This window comes from Lissotriton vulgaris, chromosome 2_2 (assembly GCF_964263255.1).
Source record: "Lissotriton vulgaris chromosome 2_2, aLisVul1.2, whole genome shotgun sequence".
In the NCBI taxonomy this organism is placed as follows: Eukaryota; Metazoa; Chordata; class Amphibia; order Caudata; family Salamandridae; genus Lissotriton; species Lissotriton vulgaris.
In genome coordinates this window covers 281,740,302-281,759,159 of record NC_141688.1, presented here as the reverse complement: position 1 = coordinate 281,759,159, position 18,858 = coordinate 281,740,302, and positions in this window count along the sequence as shown.

Below are 18,858 nucleotides of genomic sequence, written 5' to 3'. Positions count from 1 at the left end.
GGATATCGCCACCACTCGATTTAATCGCTGGAATCGCCATAGCGGCCTCTCTTTGACGCAGCTGCGCAGCCAATAATCAACCAGCCTTCTCCCCTTGTTCATAATGACGACCTTTCATCTTTTGCAAGGCATATTCTGCTTTAGAAGTAAAAAGAGTATTGAGGGCCATGCATGCTTGTTCCAATAACTTACGATTTTGGAGAGTCGGTTTCGAAATATATAGTTGAGAGAGGTGACGAATATCCCTTTCCAGATCGAGTTGTTTGGCAGCATTCTGTTTATTAGAAAGAGCTGCGTCCCGCATAAGTTGACCTCTGATGGTTGCCTTAGCCGCTGGCCAGACCATTCGTTTAGAGGAAACCGAATCTTCATTATTGAGAAGATAATCACTGAAGTGGGATTGCAAAAGAAGTTTACCCGCTGGCATTTTATATTTATTGATATTCAAACGCCACGGTGCGCCCCAGACTCAAGTCAAGTCAAGTCATAAGCTTTTATTCGATTTGAGAAATACAAATCATACAAGCATAAAACATATAAAAAACAATTCCTTGCATACGTAATTATTCTAAAAACAAAGTGACTCAAGTGAACTCGGGAATAATTCATAAAAGAAGAAGAGAACATACACTGGCATACGCTGGGCAACAATACATAGTTAAAGGTATAATTTAAAACTAAAAAAGGGTCATGCATGTACAGACAGGAATAAATATAATTATCACACAAAGTGCTTTTCTTCACAGCTGTACGTTTTGAAGCAAAGGTTCCAATATGGCTCGGGCAAACACGGGGAGGTTAATTCATGTGTAAACAAAAAGGTAAAAGACCATACATTTACATACGGTGGGCATAATGCATGATTAAAATACGATATACTGTTAAAAGAGACATATATGTACAGACAGGAATATATAAGGTTATAGCAGCACTATGCTCTTCCTGGCAGCTGTACATTTTAATATAAAAGTGGCAACGGACTCATAAGACCCAAGTCTAGAGAGAGAAGAACAGGGGAGTGATCAGATATAGCTGTTTCTAAAATCTGGGAATCAGTAACCAATCGGACTGAATGTTGGGAAAGAAGAAAATAATCAAGGCGCGAAAACGTACCATGAGTAGAAGAAAAAAAAGTGTACTCTTTATCCTGTGGGTGACTTAATCTCCAATGGTCAACAAGACCAGTGTCAGTAAGGAGGTCACAGATGGCTCTGTCTGAAGCGTTGTTAATGTCAATGCAATCTGTTCTGTCAAGAGCAGGATCCGGTGCCAAATTCCAATCACCACCGATGAGAAATTGAGAAGCATTTATTTCCGTAAGAAGACGATTAAGTCGAAGAAAAAAATTTTTGGGGAGCCTAGCGGAGCGTAAACAGAACCATGACAAATAAAGGAATTGCCAAGCTTCAGTTTAACAAATACATATCGACATTCCGGATCAGACCATGACTTTAGAATTGTGAAAGGAAGTGACTTCTGAAAAAGGATGGCTACTCCGCATTTATGAATAGGATTAGGATTTGCGGGATCAGGTTTAGAGACTGAACTATGTATGACTTTACCAACCCAGTCCCTGCTGAGTTTACTAGACTCAATATCGTCCAAATGAGTCTCCTGTAAGAGAGCAATGTCCACATGCTTAGAATGTAAATAGGAAAGAACTTTCTTGTGTTTTATGTAATGGGTGAGGCCATGAACATTCCAAGACAACGGATGGGTAGAAGGCATGAGAATAGGATTAAGTAAAGAAGAAGTGAGGAAGAGGAGAGATAGAAAAGATTAGAAATGCTACTCTGGGAAACAAAAAAACAAAATAAAGGGAGTATAGAGGTTAAAAAAAAGTAATTAGGGAAATGAAGAAGGAAAGAAGGAAAAGGAAAAGGAAGAGATGATAAGAAAGTAGAAGAGAAAAGGAACCTGAACTGTAAACTGCGGGTCTGGGCGCACTTAGAGCAACGCCAAGGGAGACCGGGCCCGCTTTGAGCAAAGAAGAGAGAGGATCTAGAGGATAAATGGTAACATAAGATATATAAAGCACAATATAACAAAATAACATCAAAATCGGAACCAACTCCTCTTCATCCCCTCCAATAAACTGTCACCAATAAACTCCCAACCTAAATATTACATGAGAGGAACATGAGGAGAGTAAAGAAAAGCAAGGAGGATGAAGCAAAATGAGGACAAGACATAGAAAAGAAAAAGCGAAATCGACATAGGAGAGGGAACAACTTGGAGAGAATTCTGCAATCAGCAAAATACTGTGAGGATATCAAATATCCAGAGTAAAAACATAGAAGAACAAGGAAACATACGTCAAACCAAAGTGATCACACCACAAAAGGAAAACGCAAGAAAATTAGATGAAGAAAAAGACTAAATAAAAACATGGTATACCAGAAAGAAGAATATGAAAAATAGAGTGAGGGGAACACGAAAGAAGATGTACAAGGAGGAACCAAACCAACAATATCACATAAAAGGAGGTAGAGAGATAGTAGGCAGAAGGAGAGGAGGAAAAACCCCAGGAAGTTATACAATAGAAGAGAGACAAAAGAAAATGGCGAAAAACACTCTAGGCAATGGGAGCAATAAGACACATAGACATCATACAAAAGCGGAACAGGTAATAAATGTGGGAGATATAAGAACCGTACAATACATAAGAAGCAAAACTTCAAAATGATTAAAAAACTGCAAATCTGAAAATCCCATACTAGTAGCGAGTAAAGGATAACAATAGAGCATGAAGCAACATATAAGAACAACAAACACTGCTATATGCCTTCAATCAGCATCAAAAAATTATACCAAGCAGTAAAATCTCAGTGAGCTAAGCGAGCAAGCAAAGCATTGTGAACAATAAACACTGCTATAAGCTTATATAATAAGAAAAGGTAATAAAGCATTAAAGCATTAAAAGAATTCAGTCAGCATCAGATGGCGTCTTAAGAGGCGATCTAGACTTGTCTCTTTGCTGCGTAGTAGTGTGAGAAGAGAGAGCGTAGAACCGAATCCTTGTCATCTTGAGAGCGAGGCAGACGAGTGAGATCTCTGCCACGTTGTCTAGATTCAGGAGAGGTATACAAATGAGATGTTGGTAAATTCGCAGATGAGGACTTGGATTGAGAAGATTGAGCATCGGAAGAAGACTGAGTTTCCATATCATCGGACCTGATATCATCCAGAAACTGCTGTAGAAGTGCAGGATCGTAAAAGTCTTTAGACACTCCATTCCTAGTAATACGAAAACGTGCAGGCTCAAATAATCCATATTTGATATCCATTTGACGTAACTGGGGTCGCATGGAGAGAAACGCCTTCCTTCGTTCATTGGTTTCTTTAGAGAAGTCTGCAGCCATGTAGATGGCATGACCCTGAAACAGAAAGGAGCCACGTGTACGAGCCATTGATAGAATCTGTCTAGTTTGCTCATGGCGAACAAAACAAGCAATGATCGGTCTAGGTTTTGCAGAAGGTCCAGGACGTGGTGGGCCCAGTCTATGAGCGCGTTGGAACTCAAGAGGAGGAGTAAAAGAAATTCCAGTCAGAGTGGGAAGGGCATCACAAAGAAAGGACTTCATATCTTGCTTTTCAATATTTTCTGGAAAACAAAAAAAACGGATATTGTCTCTACCACTGCGATCTTCCAAATCGATGATCTTACTGTGTAGGAAGAGTTGGTCTTGATCTGAACCCTGAACAGAATCCAGTCGACCCACTATGTCTATTATTTTAGAGTCAATGATATCAATCGTGGTGTGAAAAGTAGTAAGTTCTGACCTGATAGACTTAGTTTCTGCAGTTAAGGAAGTCATAGCAATATCAAGGCACTCTAACCGTTGATTGACCCCAGAAAGTTCTTGCAAAATGCGTTGCATAGTGTCAGACAGGGACTTGTCGCTCTGAGGTAATGCAGCTGACGACGAAGGAGGTGACGTAGAGCCATTACCTTTAACTGCCAAAGAAGAGGACTGCTTTTCCACTTCATTGAAAAGTGGTTGTTTAGGCCCACGACTACTATTCCTATTGTTAGACATGGCCATGTACCGTTTGAGCGGTGGTCTACAATAGCGAATGGAGGAGATATTGGAATATGAGGCAATGGTGAGGTCAGAGGTAAGTCAAATAACAGGGAGATAAAAAGTTGTATGCAGCAAGAAAAAGAGCAGCACGAACAGCATGCAACAAATACCTGCTTCCTCCGGTATAAGCGGACTGGCAAAGTGTCACAGTATGAGAACAAGAGGACGCATTAAGGAGTAGTGATAAAACTGGTAGAGTCAGGTTATTCTTAACCCAAATGACAAATATGTCCCTTAATACAACTGAAGAGAGACGCCAAAGCCAAGTGGTAACAGTCAAGAAAGAAGATGGAACAGGACTTCTGCAAGTAAGTCAGCCCGTACCAGTAATGTTGGTTTTTTAAGGGACATTCATAGCCGGATTCTGCAGGTGATAATTATTATGAAAGAAAAAGTCATGTTATTGAAGTCCTGCAAATATTGCTAGTTCACCTGGACAGTAGAACACATATGACTATGAAAAAGCGCACTTCATTATAATGACGAGTGTGCCAGCCCTACATGCTTCCATTCCTTTCCCTCTTCATGGTGCCTGTTTCATTAAAAATCGCTGGTAACTACAAGAAAAACATTTTAATAAAATCCTGAGGAGGGCGCTGTTGACTTAAATAGATAGACAAGAGCATTAAGGTAAGCAGTCTGTGTTCACGGTTTATTCCAGGGACATTATATCCTGCTTCTGTAGACAGTAGCAAATATTATTAAGCAATAAATTATGCAATTGAAACACTGCAAGAATTACTATTGCACCTGGGCACCTGTATTCAGTTGACTAAAGAGAAATTGTTGTCAGTTGAAGGAAAAGCTATGGCAACAGTGTCCTGAGGAGGGCGCTGCTTACTTTAGTGTAAAGACATCATTAAATTTGATCTGTGGCCTCGTGAAGCGCGCCCCCACCGTCTGAGGAGGCGCGGCCTACAGCATGAGGAGGCGCGTCCCTATAGTAGTGAGGGCGCCGCCCTCGCTGAGGAGAAATGCGGCGTCACAAGCGCACTAATACCACAGTGCACGGCATGGAAGCCAGCCGCCTCACCGTCACCGCCTCATCCCTGGAACGGAAGCCGCCAGCCACAAAAGAAAGCCACCGCAGCAACTGCCATGCTCCCTAGAGTGCTGCAATTGCCCAAGAGACGACCTACACGGACAGGTAGGGCGAGAAAGCTCGTTGGGGGTCCGTCCCTCGGCGGAGCCCTCTTAGCAGGCGGCCATCTTCCTGCGTGGCCAGATCACGCCCCGGAAACATGTACCTTAAAACTTCATCCAAATCAATTGTCTAAGGGTTGAAGTGATCAAATTCATCACTATTAAAGTTCCTATTAGACAATCTTACATCTAAGAGGTCATATCCTCCACTGAAGATCCTTTACAATGACTTAATTTCGGAGTTCAATTTTAATATTCGACCCTAAAAAAGACGCGATTCTGTCAAAACAATGCCCATTTTCTCTTAGTATCAACAAATAAGGTCAAACACATTCCACCGTTCGCTATCTCTTACCTCCGCTTCATGTAATCGTGAAGGCAAGAGTTTTAATGATCTCCTTTAATGTAAAAAATTGGAGACTGTCCCTTTAAAGAGTTCACAGTTGGTCCGTTATATATATGGTTAACCATTATCAATAACGGCATTAGCACGTGATTGATCTCATACTTTTTAATCTCCTCATTATCTTACCTCAACAGAGGCTCCTCATTCGAACAATCGTAACAGCGTTTTTATATAACACGGAGCAAACCCTCTGAGAATTTCAACAGGTCCCTGAAGTATGGGGAACCTGTAACAAAAGATGTGCTGTTCGTCAAATAATGCTAATCCGTGCATAGCTAGAATTCCTCTTTGGCGACCATTAAACACGTAACGTACCTCTCACTGCTCCCGAAAATCGGATACAAGTAAATGAGGAGGCTTCCGGGACTCTTCATCAACATATACTTCCACAAAAATTGAAGAGGTGACTATTTGGCCTCTGCGACCCACGCCATCTTAAAGTGGTGAGATAGAGCGCAGTGAGCCCCAGTATTTCAAACACGAATACTACAGTTCGGAGATTATTCCACTCCAAATTACTACCATTGTCTCCTTAAATTCTTGTAAAATAACAAGTAAAGGCAACAAATCATGCCCATAGCGGCGTGTGCTTAAATTAGGGACAAAGTTGTATTATTCTCCATGTAACCTACATCCAGGGCATTCCCAATCCAATTATATTCGGTCACCATTACTCATATATAACATAAAATAAAATAAAAAGTATAATGAAGGTGCTACCTTTGAGTCTACCAGCTGGCAACATTGTAAGATATGTTGGGTTTCCCAGCATATTGAAAATAAACCCATAAAATAGTGCCCTGGCAATGTGAATAAATAAGAGCTATCTATACCTTGTCCGTGCCTACATGTGCTTAATGAAACAGAGCATGATCAAGCTATTCTTATTTAGCTATTCTCTATCTACCATTCGTATGCCAACAAATTTGTCCACACTCAGAAAATATTAAGATTGATTTTAAATGTCATCATTCACTAGAAGGTTGAAAACACATCTCTTCAGTTATCCATCCTATCCTCTCAAAAAATATTGTACTTCTTGATCGAAATTGAGACTATCCTCTACGGCCCTCAAATGCATGATCCACCTTGCCTCGTGTCTACGCAGTTTCAGTTCTCTGTTACTACCCCGTGGGTCTTGTTTGATGTGTTCAATACCAAAAAATTGGAATGTTTTGGTCGGGCCCTGAGCGTTGCAACTATATACATGTTCTGCAATGGGTATTATTAGATTTGGGGGCCTCTAGTTGGCATAGGTAGGTACCTGTGACAAATAGGGACACTTGTGTCTATTCAGGATAAGGGGGTTCACTCCTAAAATAACCCCTGCTCACCCCCTTGGGAGCTTGGCACGAGCAGACAGGCTTATCTCAGAGACATTTGTGAACACGTACAGTAACCAAGTGACAACACTACAGATGGACACCACACAAGTTGTATATTAAAAATAAGTATCTTTCATATAGATTTAACAAGACCACAAAACGACAAAAATCCACAATACTATACTTAAAATGGTAGAATTAGCTTAGTTAGATCTTAAAATGGGACACTTTGAGTCAATGTACCTTAAAATGCGTAACGCAATACAACGAAAGTGTTGCAGGGAAGGTGATGCATCGGTTCTCTAATGCTGCATAGGGGACGGAGATGAGTCCTTTCTTACTGCGCTTTCGTGTTGATGCAGCGAGCAATGCCGAGATGCGATGAAGTTTGGGTGCAAAGAAATAAAGATGTCGTCCTCCTCTTTATGGGGACCGCAACAGGCCCTGCGACATGCTTCCCGGTGATGCGGCGGTGTCTGCTGCGACGTCAATCCTCTTCTCCGGCGATGAGCGGTGCATTGACAATGATGCGAGCCGCGACAGGCCCTACAACACTCTTCTTGGTGATGTGGCGGCGTCTGATGCAATGTCAATCCTCTTCTCCGGCGATGCGCAGTGCTTCGACAACAATGCGAGCCGTGACAGGCCCTGCCACACGCTTCCCGGTGATGGGGCGTCTGCTGCGACATCGATCCTCTTCTCCGGCGATGTGAGGCGCTCCGGGGACCCTGCAATGACTCAGCGGTTTTTGAGGGCCGCTACAGGCCCTGCGACACGCTTCCCGGTGATGCGGCGGCATCTGATGTGTTGTCGTTCCTCTTCTCCAGCGATTCGAGGCGCTCTCGTGTTGTGAAGCTGCAGCGGCAGTTCGGCGTCACGGTTCTTGCTCGTGAGTCGTTCTTCCAGCTCCTTGTGATGTGCAGTTCCTCAAAAAGTCCAGCACAACTGCAGGCACTTCAAAAGAACTCTTGAGGAGCTGATGGGTGAAGTCTGTTGTCCCTGAGACTTCAGCAGGAGGCAAGCTCTTTTCTCAAGCCTATTGGAGATCTTTACAAGCTGATGAAGTACATTCGTCTTTAAACAGAAAAAAGTTGTTACACAATATCAGTTCAGTCAAAGCCAGTAGCATCTGAGTATGTTCCCAGTGACTTGCCGGTCTCTTGGATAGAAAATGATTTACTGCTTTCAGGCCTAGTTCATTTCGTATACTGGGATACAGTGATACCACATCAAGAGTTAAACACATCATATCTGTATCCCATGCAATGTGTCCCAATATGTTCAAAATGTGTCTAGTATCATCACTGTACACAGGTAAGTTAACCACTATTGGTTGTAAAAATAAGTCCACAAATTGTGACATGCGTTCTGTAGAATCCCCCAATACCCGACACAATGGTCCTCTCTGGTGGAAATGGGAGGTCCTTGTGGATTTTTGGCAGGGTGTACAGACAAGGGTATCTTGGACGATTTACTTTTAGGTACAAGAATTCATTATCATCTATGAGACAATTATCATGCCACTTCTTGAGGTACCATTAGTAGTCGTCACAAGAGAAAACATAGGGTTGTATGCAAACCTTTCATAACAATGTACATTATTCAGCTGTGAAAATATTTCCTGTTCATAATCTGTCCTATTCATTACGACTAGATTACCCCCTTTATCGGCTTTTTTAATTATCAGTTTAGAGTCTTCTGCTAATTATTTTAAAACCTGTAGTTCTGGTGCTGTTAGGGGGGGGGGGGAATCTCATTTTTGCCGCATCGGTGTCCATGTCATTAATGACTAAGGTATGAAAAATTTCTACATTGTTGCCACTTGCTAAATTCAGGAACCATCAGGATTTTGTTCTCAGTCCACTAGATATTTTAAGATCCGGTCTAATGTCCAAATCCGCCAATACCTTCCCTATTGTCACTGGATCTTTCTCTAATTCCGTGATTGAAAGCAATGTCAGGGTATCCTGAATATCCTCAATAGTCAATACATTTGACGCTGAGCTGTATGTTGGTGAAACAATCTCTTTATTTGGTTTTGGATTCATAGCAAAATATTTCTTTAATTTCAAGCGTCTAATGAATCTGAAAAAATCAATCTTAGTTTCACAAATATCACCCCTAAAATTAGGGCAGAATCCCATACCTTTCTTCAATAAGGTAATCATCTCATTGGTGAGTATACAGTCTGACAAATTAACTACTTCCACCTCTTTTTAATCTAGTGTGTCTATTCCTTCTTGTCCCAAGAGTGTGTGTTCATCCCTGCTCTGTCTCCTTCCGCTGCCGCCTCTCTTCCCACGCCTTGTTTTCTTATATTGCCTGTTCTCTTGACCTGTTCCCCCTTTTGATGCGGTTCACCACTTGTAAGTAAAAAAAGACGAGTTCCCCAAAGAGTGTAGTTGTCTGACCAATGATCCTGATCCTCCCTCTGTATCACTCCCAATTGTTGGGATCGTACTCAAAGAGGTACTACTTGAGCTTGTAGATACAGGTTCAGATATCTTTTTATTCTTGTCTGTTGGAATAAGGTAGTCATATTTTTTAGAGAAAGTAAAACCTGTCCCACTATTATAGTCAACCTCATCTCACTTTAGTTTGCGAGCCTTTCTTTGCTGGATATCATTTTGGTGATTAGATAGGACTCCCTTAAGGATTTCATAATGTTTAGCTGTCACTTCTGGCATGTTAAGTGATGTGATCTCCCCTTCTAGCTGAGCAATCTCCGTCTGCAACTTTATCACCTTCCTCTCAGCATTCTCTACTAAGATTTCCATTAACTTCATTGAACTGTATGTCAATTCCTTTTCCCAGATACCAAGGAGATCTTCATCCTTCATCAGGATTCAGAGAGGTCTTCGTTCCCAGATCATCCCAACATAGGATGATCTGGACGATCTAGTGGACTGATCTGGACGATCTAGTGGACTGATCTGGACGATCTAGTGGACTGATCTGGACGATCTAGTGGACTGAAAACACAGTCCCAGTGGTCCCCGAATTTAGCAAGTGGCAACAATGTAGACATTTTTCATACCTCAGTCATTAATCACTTGGACACCAATGCAGCTAAAATGAGATCCCCGCTGGGGAATTTGCTGGATAACCTAACAGCACCAGAATGACAGGCTTTGAAATTAGTAGCAGAAGACTCTGAACTGATTATTAGAAAAGCCGATAAAGCTGATAAAGGGGGTGATCTAGTTGTAGTATATAGGACAGATTATGAACAGGAAATATATTCACAGCTGAATAATGTACATTGTTATGAAAAGGTTGCATACAACCCTATGTTTTCTCTTGTGACGACTATTGATGTATACCTCAAGAAGTGGCATGATAATGGTCTCCTAGATGATGATGACTTCTTGTACCTAAAAGTAAATCGTCCAAGATACCCTTGTCTGTACAAACTGCCAGAAATACACAAGGACCTCCCATTACCACCACGGAGGCACATTGTGTCGGGTATTGGGGGATTCTACAGAACGCATGTCACAATTTGTGGACTTATTTTTACAACCAATAGTGGTAAACTTACCTTTGTACATTAAGGATACTAGACACATTTTGAACATATTGGGAGACATTGCATGGGATATAGATATGATGTGTGTAACTCTTGATGTGGTATCACTGTATACCAGTATACGAAATGAACTAGGCCTGAAAGCAGTAAATCATTTTATATCCATGAGACCGGCAAGCCACTGGGAACATACTCAGATGCTACTGGCTATGACTGAACTGATATTGTGTAACAACTTTTTTCTGTTTAAAGACAAATGGTTTAAGCAAATCCAACGTGAAGCCATGAGCTCTCGATTTTCGCCGGCCTATGCAAATCTTTTCATGGGCTGGCTGGAGGAAGTGATGATCTGGAGCTCATCGGACAGTTGTTGGAATTAACATATCCTTTATTGGGGGTGTTTCGTCGATGGCTGCCTTATGATTTGGACAGGTACTGAACAATTGCTACATGACTTTAAGCTATTTAAACAACAATGATATGAATATTAGATTCACTACACATTCGGGCACCAGAAGGGTGGTTTTCTTAGATGTAGAGCAGTTTATAAAAGATAAACAAATCCAAAGCGATATGTATCGCAAACCCAAGTCATGTAATGCCACATTGCACACAGACAGTGCTCATCCCCGGCATAGGATAAAAGCAATCCCATTTGGGGAGATGGTTAGAGCCACATGAAATTGTAGCGAAGACACACATTTTAAGACATGTATTAATGACATGAGAGAAGGTTTATCCAAAGGGGCTACTCGAGACGTGACATAGTCGCAGCTTAACAAAGGCCTTAAAGATGAAATGTAGATCTACTTTCAAACCAAGCCAGAGGGATGAACAGACTATGCCACCCATTAGAACGATCACAGACTTTACGCCGATCAGTATGACTTTACGCAAGAGCTTAACGAGCACTGGCACATTTTAAAAGCAGATAGGACATTGGAAGAATTTCTAACAGATAAGCCTCAAATCACATACCGCAGAGGAAGAACATTGAGCACAATATTAAGTCCCAGCTATCCTGTTAAAAAAAACAGGAACCATGGTTGACACAATTCACAAAGGGATTCTTTAAATGTGGTCACTGCGGCATGTGTAAATATGCGAAAGAGAAAACCACACATTTCATGGATAAAAATGACAAAATGTACAGTATTCTGACTAACAAACTGTGGTACAAAGTATGTTGTATACATCAACCTATGTAAATGTGAAAAAATAAACATGGACAGCACAACAAGGGTATAAAAGGATCATGTCAGTGAACACATGAGGCCGGTAAACGACATGAGATACCCCATTGCAGAACATGTATATAGTTGCAATGCACAGGGCCCGACCAAAACATTCCAATTTTTGGGTATTGAACACATCAAACAAGACCCATGGGGTGATAACAGAGAACTGAAAGTGCATAGGCATCAGGCAAAGTGGATTATGCGTTTGAGGGCCGTAGAGGATGGTCTCAATTTGATCAGGAACTACAATTTATTTTGGGAAATTAGGATGGGTAACTGAAGAGATGGCATTTCGAACCTTCTAATGAATGATGGCATTTAACATCAATCTTAATATTTTCTGAGTGTGGACAAATTCGTTGGCATACGAATTGTAGATAGAGAATAGCTAAACAAGGATGTAAGAATAGCCTGACCATACTCTGTTTCATTAGGCACATGTAGGCACGGACAAAGTATAGATAGGTCTTATTTATACACATTGCGAGGGCGCTATTTTATTGGTATATCTTACAATTTTGCCAGCTGGTAGACTCAAAGGTAGCACCTTCATTATACTTTCATTTTTTTTATTTTATATATGAGTAATGGTGACCGAATATAACTTGGATTGGGAATGCCTGGGATGCAGGTTACATGGAGAATAATACAATGTTGACCCTAATTTAAGCAAATGCCGCAATGGGCATGATTTGTTGCCTTTACTTGTTTATTTTACCTGAATTTAAGGAGACAGTGGTAGTAATTTGGAGCGAAGTAATCTCCGAACTGTAGTATTTGCGTTTGAATCACTGTTCTAAAATGGTGCTCACTCCGCGGTATCTCGCCACTTTAAGATGGCATGGGTACGGAGGCCAAGTAGTCACCTCTTCATTTTTTGAGTAAGTATATGTTAACCACATCGCTGCTGTGGTTATTTTTGCCCTGTGCTGACTTTGGATTATTTCCATTGTTTCATGACGAGCTCAGCTCGTCATCAGCACAGCTCAACTTTGCCTCATGACGAGCGGAGGTCGTCATGAGCATGGAAGGGGTTAATGAAGAGTCCCGGAAGCCTCCTAGTTTACCTGTAGCCGGGTTTCATGACCAGTGAGAGGTGCGATACGTGTTTAATGGGCGCCAACGAGGAATTCTAGGTATACATGGATTAGCATTATTTGACGAATGGAGAGTTTGTTCTGAGTTATATAAAAACGCTGTTACAATTGTTCGAATGAAGAGCCTCTGTTGAGGTAAGATAATGAGGAGATTAAAAAGTATGAGATCAATCACGTGAGACTGCCGTTATTGATGATGGTTATCCATTTTGTTATAGGCATCCCAAATATAACAGACCAACAGTGAACTCCTTTAAAGGTATAGTCTCTGATTTTTTACATTAAAGGAGATCAATAAAACTCTTATCTTCACGATTACATGAAGCGGAGGTAAGAGATAGTGAACGGTAGAATGCGTTTGACCTTGTTTGTTGAAAGTAAGAAAAATGGCATTGTTTTGTCGGAATCACATCTTTTTTAGGGATGAATATCAAAATTGAACTCGGAAATTAAAAGTCATTGTAAAGGATCTTGAGTGAAGGATATGACCAATTAGAGGTAAGATTGTCTAATAGGAAGATGGTTTTTAGTGTTAATAACAAACGTATTGAGAGACCTGTGCCTCGTGCTCCAGAACTTTAATAGTGATGAATTTTATCACTTCAACTTGGATGAAGTTTTAAGGTACGTGTTTTTCCATTCATTCTGTATTCATGGAGCATGCCATTCACTTGGTTGGCTAAGATAAAACAACACTATGGATTTTATTGGTCTTATTACCACTACTGACACGGTAATAATGAGGAACTGGGTGTAGCTAGAAGTGGAAATGAATAGAAAATGTGACATTAGAATTGATATGTATTAATCTATTGAACTTCAGTGAACAGAACTGTATCAAATAATGTGTAAATACGTGCAAAATGATATTGAAGAGCACTCTTATTGTCCCTTTATACACACTGGTCAATCACTTTTGAATAGTCCCTCTGCACGAGGTTGGCGTTTTGGGCTCACAACATGAAATAATAATGACTGTAATTGTGATATGCACTCCAACTATGGTGTTTGTATTACTTCCAGCCCTGAGGAAGTTGTTTGGGTCGAACCCTATAGCGACGATACGCGTTGGGAGTGGAAGATCCATTGACAATAAAAGAAAGAACAGAAGCCCAACTTATTACTGTTTTATTTTGATATATTATCGTACTTTGTTATATTATAACATGCGTGTGCTTCAACAATTGTAAATTCCCTTGTGATTGGCATGACCTCCCCTATAGGTCCCTAGTATATAATAGGGCAGGGGGATTGAAACTACCTAGAAGTCCCCAGTACACTGGGGCATGGCAGTTTAGAGGCCAGCAACCTTTTTCTGCACTGCACTCTGCACTGCTGAAGCCTGAGGTCAGTTTAAAAACAGTAAGTTTATAAGGTACACCCTTATAACATGATTTTGTATATGCCTGGGTAAAGTGTAAGAAGGAGAATCTGCAATATTTCTACAGATTCAGAACCCCTAAAGTTTCCCCTAGTTGCATATGAGGTGGGGTTCCTGTAGATATAAGGCAAGCACTTATAACATATGTTTTTGTAAGTCCTGCTGCTGGAAAAATGGCCCCAAGTCATTTTTGACATTGCAAATCTCCAGTTACATAGGTTAACATGTTAGAAAGTTATTGATTAATAACTCTTGATAGGAGAGGGATAGCAATGCCATTCAAAGACTTCCAAGGATGGTATTAATGTATCCAACAATATAATATTGTTGAATTTCTCCTAAAGTGTACATACAAGAAGTTATAAGAATTTCTTGTTTGTAAGTCTAAATTTAGCCTTCCAGTGGTCTGCAGTTGAGTGGATTAGCCAGGCTGCCTTGAAGAGGTGATAAAGAGCCCTTGGGGTTAACCAGCTCTGCTGGGAGGGCAGTGTGCTGTTCGACAGGAATGCCAGGCCAGGGGGAGGAGTCGTAACCATGGTCTTCAAAGGCAGAGGGATGGCCACAGTGTCAGTTTCTACTTTACACATTTGACCCCCACCAGACCTAGGATTATGGAAGGTACGTGCAGATGGTAGGGGGAGAGTCTATGGAAATAAAACAGTGTGTTTAGCCAGCTCTTACCTCCTTGCTGGAAAATCAGCCTTTATGGTTTTCGAAGATTTGATGCACTCTGGGACAAAAGAATGCCACATCTACAGGATGTGGTCATAACATTGAGGAGTTACCCTGCTCCCATTAGTCAGAAGAAGTGACCTCCTGCATGACCCAGAGACCTTGGAATAAGTATCTGAGAGGAGCAGAGTCCTCCAGATCTGCTGCTTGAAACTTACTGAAGCAAGAAGTGCCCTGTTGGGATGTTTTGCTGTGCAAAGATTTCCAAGGCCTGACCTTTGAAGACTGCACCATCTGAAACTACATCCCAGTGGATTATCTTGCTGAAAAAGAACTAAAGAGTGGACTCCCTGAAAGCTACAGGTTAAAAGAAGCTCATCTGGAACATCACCAACTACATCCGCACCTTGGAGAACCACCAGTGGATTTTTATGGGTTTTGTACCAGTGGATTGTGGGAACTGAAGTCCTCAACTTTCAAGGACCATCTTTTGGAGAACTTTGGAGCAACTTTGAAAAAAAACTCTATAGAAGGACCGGCTCAGCCAGGCCAGTTATCAACCGCGAGCCGGCCAAGCCAACCAGGTTGGTCTTGCTAAAAGCTCCATTTCTCCAACTTTCAGAGATTGACCGGGACTAGAAGAAAACTAAAGCCGGTGAACTCTCACCGGATCTGGCTACATGAGGAGCATCGAGAGACCCTGTGAGAAAAAGCTCCAGAAAAGTTTCTAAGTCCGCTCGTAGAAAAGGTGACCGGGAGCAACCGCGAGAGACAAGTCCCCTGCCTTCCATCGTGTGCCGGTCTGGATTTCTGTGTTGTCCAGCTGAAGCAATCTTGAGACATTTTCTAAGTCCGCTTCAGGGAAGTTGACTGGGACCTCATCACAAGTCAAGCCAGCAAACCCTCAACGAATCCGGACTGGCTGGAAGCTTCGAGAGGCCTGGAGGAGAAAAGCTCCAGAAAAGTTTCTAAGTGTGAAGGTAGAAACTGAGACCAGGACCTGCTGTGAGCTGTAGCACTCAGGGATCCATAGCGTTCGGCCTGAAACTTTGACTTTGGCCCGGTCTATTGCAAGCAGGTATCACAATATGGGGCTATAATCTTCTTAGTGCTATATTTTATTAAATCTTTGAAAATTCATATCTACTGTTCTCTGCATCCGATTTTTGTCGTTTTGGTGCCATTTTAAAGATAGAAATATTTCCTATTTTTATGAATTGGTGTTGGATTTTTTTTATGTGTTTTGTGTCTTAATTATTCACTGAAATTGTGTTTTTAAATGCTCTACATATCTGTCTTTAAAGTTAAGCCTGTCGGCTCGCAGCCACGTTACCAAGGGTTGAGCATAGGAATAATTTTCTAAGACCTATGCTGAGTCCTACCATGTGTTAGTGGCCTTATTGCCAGTGGCAGACCTACATTTGCCCCTAACAAGAACCCTCTTTCCAACAGTCACCAACTGATTTTTCTGTGGCATGATACCCCTTTACCCGGCATTAGTCAGCCATGTGGCCCATTTGCGGCACTAGAAACATTCTTTGAGACCGGGCTGCTGTCAGCCTAGCTGACCTCTGCTGTTAGGACTGGATGGAATCCCCCCCGGGTTCTGAAGTTGTGCTCCCTTCAAGACCGGTGCCAAAGCGGCCCCTCGAGGGCGGGCTTTTTCAATTTGTGTTGGACCAGCTTAGTGATTTCTCAATGGGCTGGCTCCTTTTCCACCCGTCCTTTTCCTGTTTCTTTCTGTAGTAGTGTAATTTGTGGGCCTATATTTCTCATCACGGTTTGATGTGTAATCCTACTAAGCTGTCCAGTACACACTGAATTCTGGAGGACTTCCTTTTTTGAGGATGCTATAGAAGAATGTGACCATGGGGGCCAGTACACGGCTGTCATTTTCCTGTTCCCACCATTCCCTCATTCTGTCCAAAAAGTCAGTTACTGTCATCCCAGGTCTCAAGCTCTCTGCCATCAATCCTACTACATCTGCGCAGTCATGAAATATTTCCCTGAAGACTGTCCATATGTGTTGCTCTAAAGAATTGAATGCAGCCTGTTATGCTCTGTGTTGGTCATCGTGACTGCTTGGGTGCGGGCTCAGGTGAACACTGTGTTGGTCTACCCCCCCCCCCCCCCAATGAGGCTGCTGAGCAGACTCGTGACATCACCTTGTGCTAGATTTATTCCTGCTGTGTTTTTCTCAGAACATGGGATCCATTTTCCTGCCCCGTCCATCATTGGGCACTTTAGCCCAGAGCCCTTCTTTCTCCATCTGACCCCATGGCACATAGACTGCTCCTGTTGTACCCTTTTGCAATAACAGTCAAATTTTGCTTGGATCGGCACCGCTGGTTTCTCCCCAACTTAGCGCTCATATCTTCAGGGCCGTACTGGCCATAGCGGGCTTCGGGTGTTTTCCCAGTGGGCCGAAAGGGTGAGGGCTAGTTTTGGGCTAGTGGGGGCCAGTTTTGGTAGAGGGGGCCGGTTTTGCAGCAGTGCTGCATTCTCATCCTGCTGTACCAAAAGCAGTAATGTGGTTTTCCACCAGCACCCCATTGATCTTGTGGTGGGTCAGACTTATTTGCCAGGGCCGATTTGCATTCCCAGTCCGTCCTACATGTGAGGCAAGTTCCATTTGGGATCTCCCCCTCTGTGCCGGATACAGTCTTCCAAGAGGGCCATATCCTCTTGTTCAAAGGATCCCTCCAATGACCAGGGTTCATCATATTGACCAGGGTCCATCATATTGACCCTTCCTTTCGGTTCAATGGGCTAGCAGGTGGCAAAATGGATGTGCAAATACCAAGCCTTATTCTCCAATCACCATCTCTCTGGGATTCAGTTTGTCTGACCGGCACATTCAGGGAGAGCGGCGGACATCTTCATTGCTGCTCTCCTCAAGTGTATGTAGAGGGTCAATGTTACTTCTACTGCGTATTAATTGGGTTGGAACTAGGCAATCTTGATCTCATATTTCCTGGTCAGTCCCTCTCATACGCTGACAAACTTTTGAGGTTCGGGTTCCCATTAGGGGCCTCCGCTCAGGTTCTACTTTTGACTCCTTTTTGCGTGGAGCCCTGGGCCTGGCCCCTCTCTCTCTCTACCAGTGGAGGGTTTCCTGTGCTGTTCTTTTTTGGCACTCCCATGATGAGAGCTCTCTCTCTTCTCACCCTTAACTTGCGCCTCTCCTCTAACTCCTGCCTGGGCTGCCTCCTTTTTTCTGTGCTGTGCAAGATTCTTCTTGGTAGCAATTTGCCCTCATACTCACTTTCTGTTGTCTCTTCCACTGCCTGAACATACCCTTGGCGAATATTCCTTGTGGCTCCCCCTTGAAGTCTGACCCAGGAAGACTGAGACCTACTTTATCACCCCAACTAGTGGTGTCACTGTCCAGAGCCGCTATGGACCTCCAGGTTACCTGAGAGCATTTGAATGGACAGATTGTCAGTCTGGGCCACTTCAAAGATGGCCCACAAATCTAGCAGTGCTTCTCCACTAGCTTTCTTTTATCCTACATATTTGGTCCAAAGGTGTTTTCCGGTGTGTTCTGTTATGTTGGTGTCGAACGTTCTGTCCTCTGGCCAGGGTAAAGCGTATGCCTTAGTGTGTGCGTGCCATTCACAGTAACACTTATCTCGTTTTTTTGTCTGCCTGGGGAACCTACTTTGCATGTGGGTTAGATGAGACTCCATGATTTTGTTACAAACTTTTCAGGAGAACGGTATACTCTAACTTCGAGTCAAAATAATCCAACCTTTCTATTCTGATGGTGGGAAAATATGTACAGAGAATTATGCCCGCAGTAACTACATACTGTTAGAAATGGGGGTCTCTCGTTGACAATGGTTTGCACCTTTGTCCAAGTTGGGATCCTTCTTCCTAGTCAGGGTAAGGAGGATACACTTCTAAAATAACCCCTACTCACCCTCTTGGTAGCTTGGCATGAGTAGACAGGCTTATCTCAGAGACAGTGTGTAAAGCATTT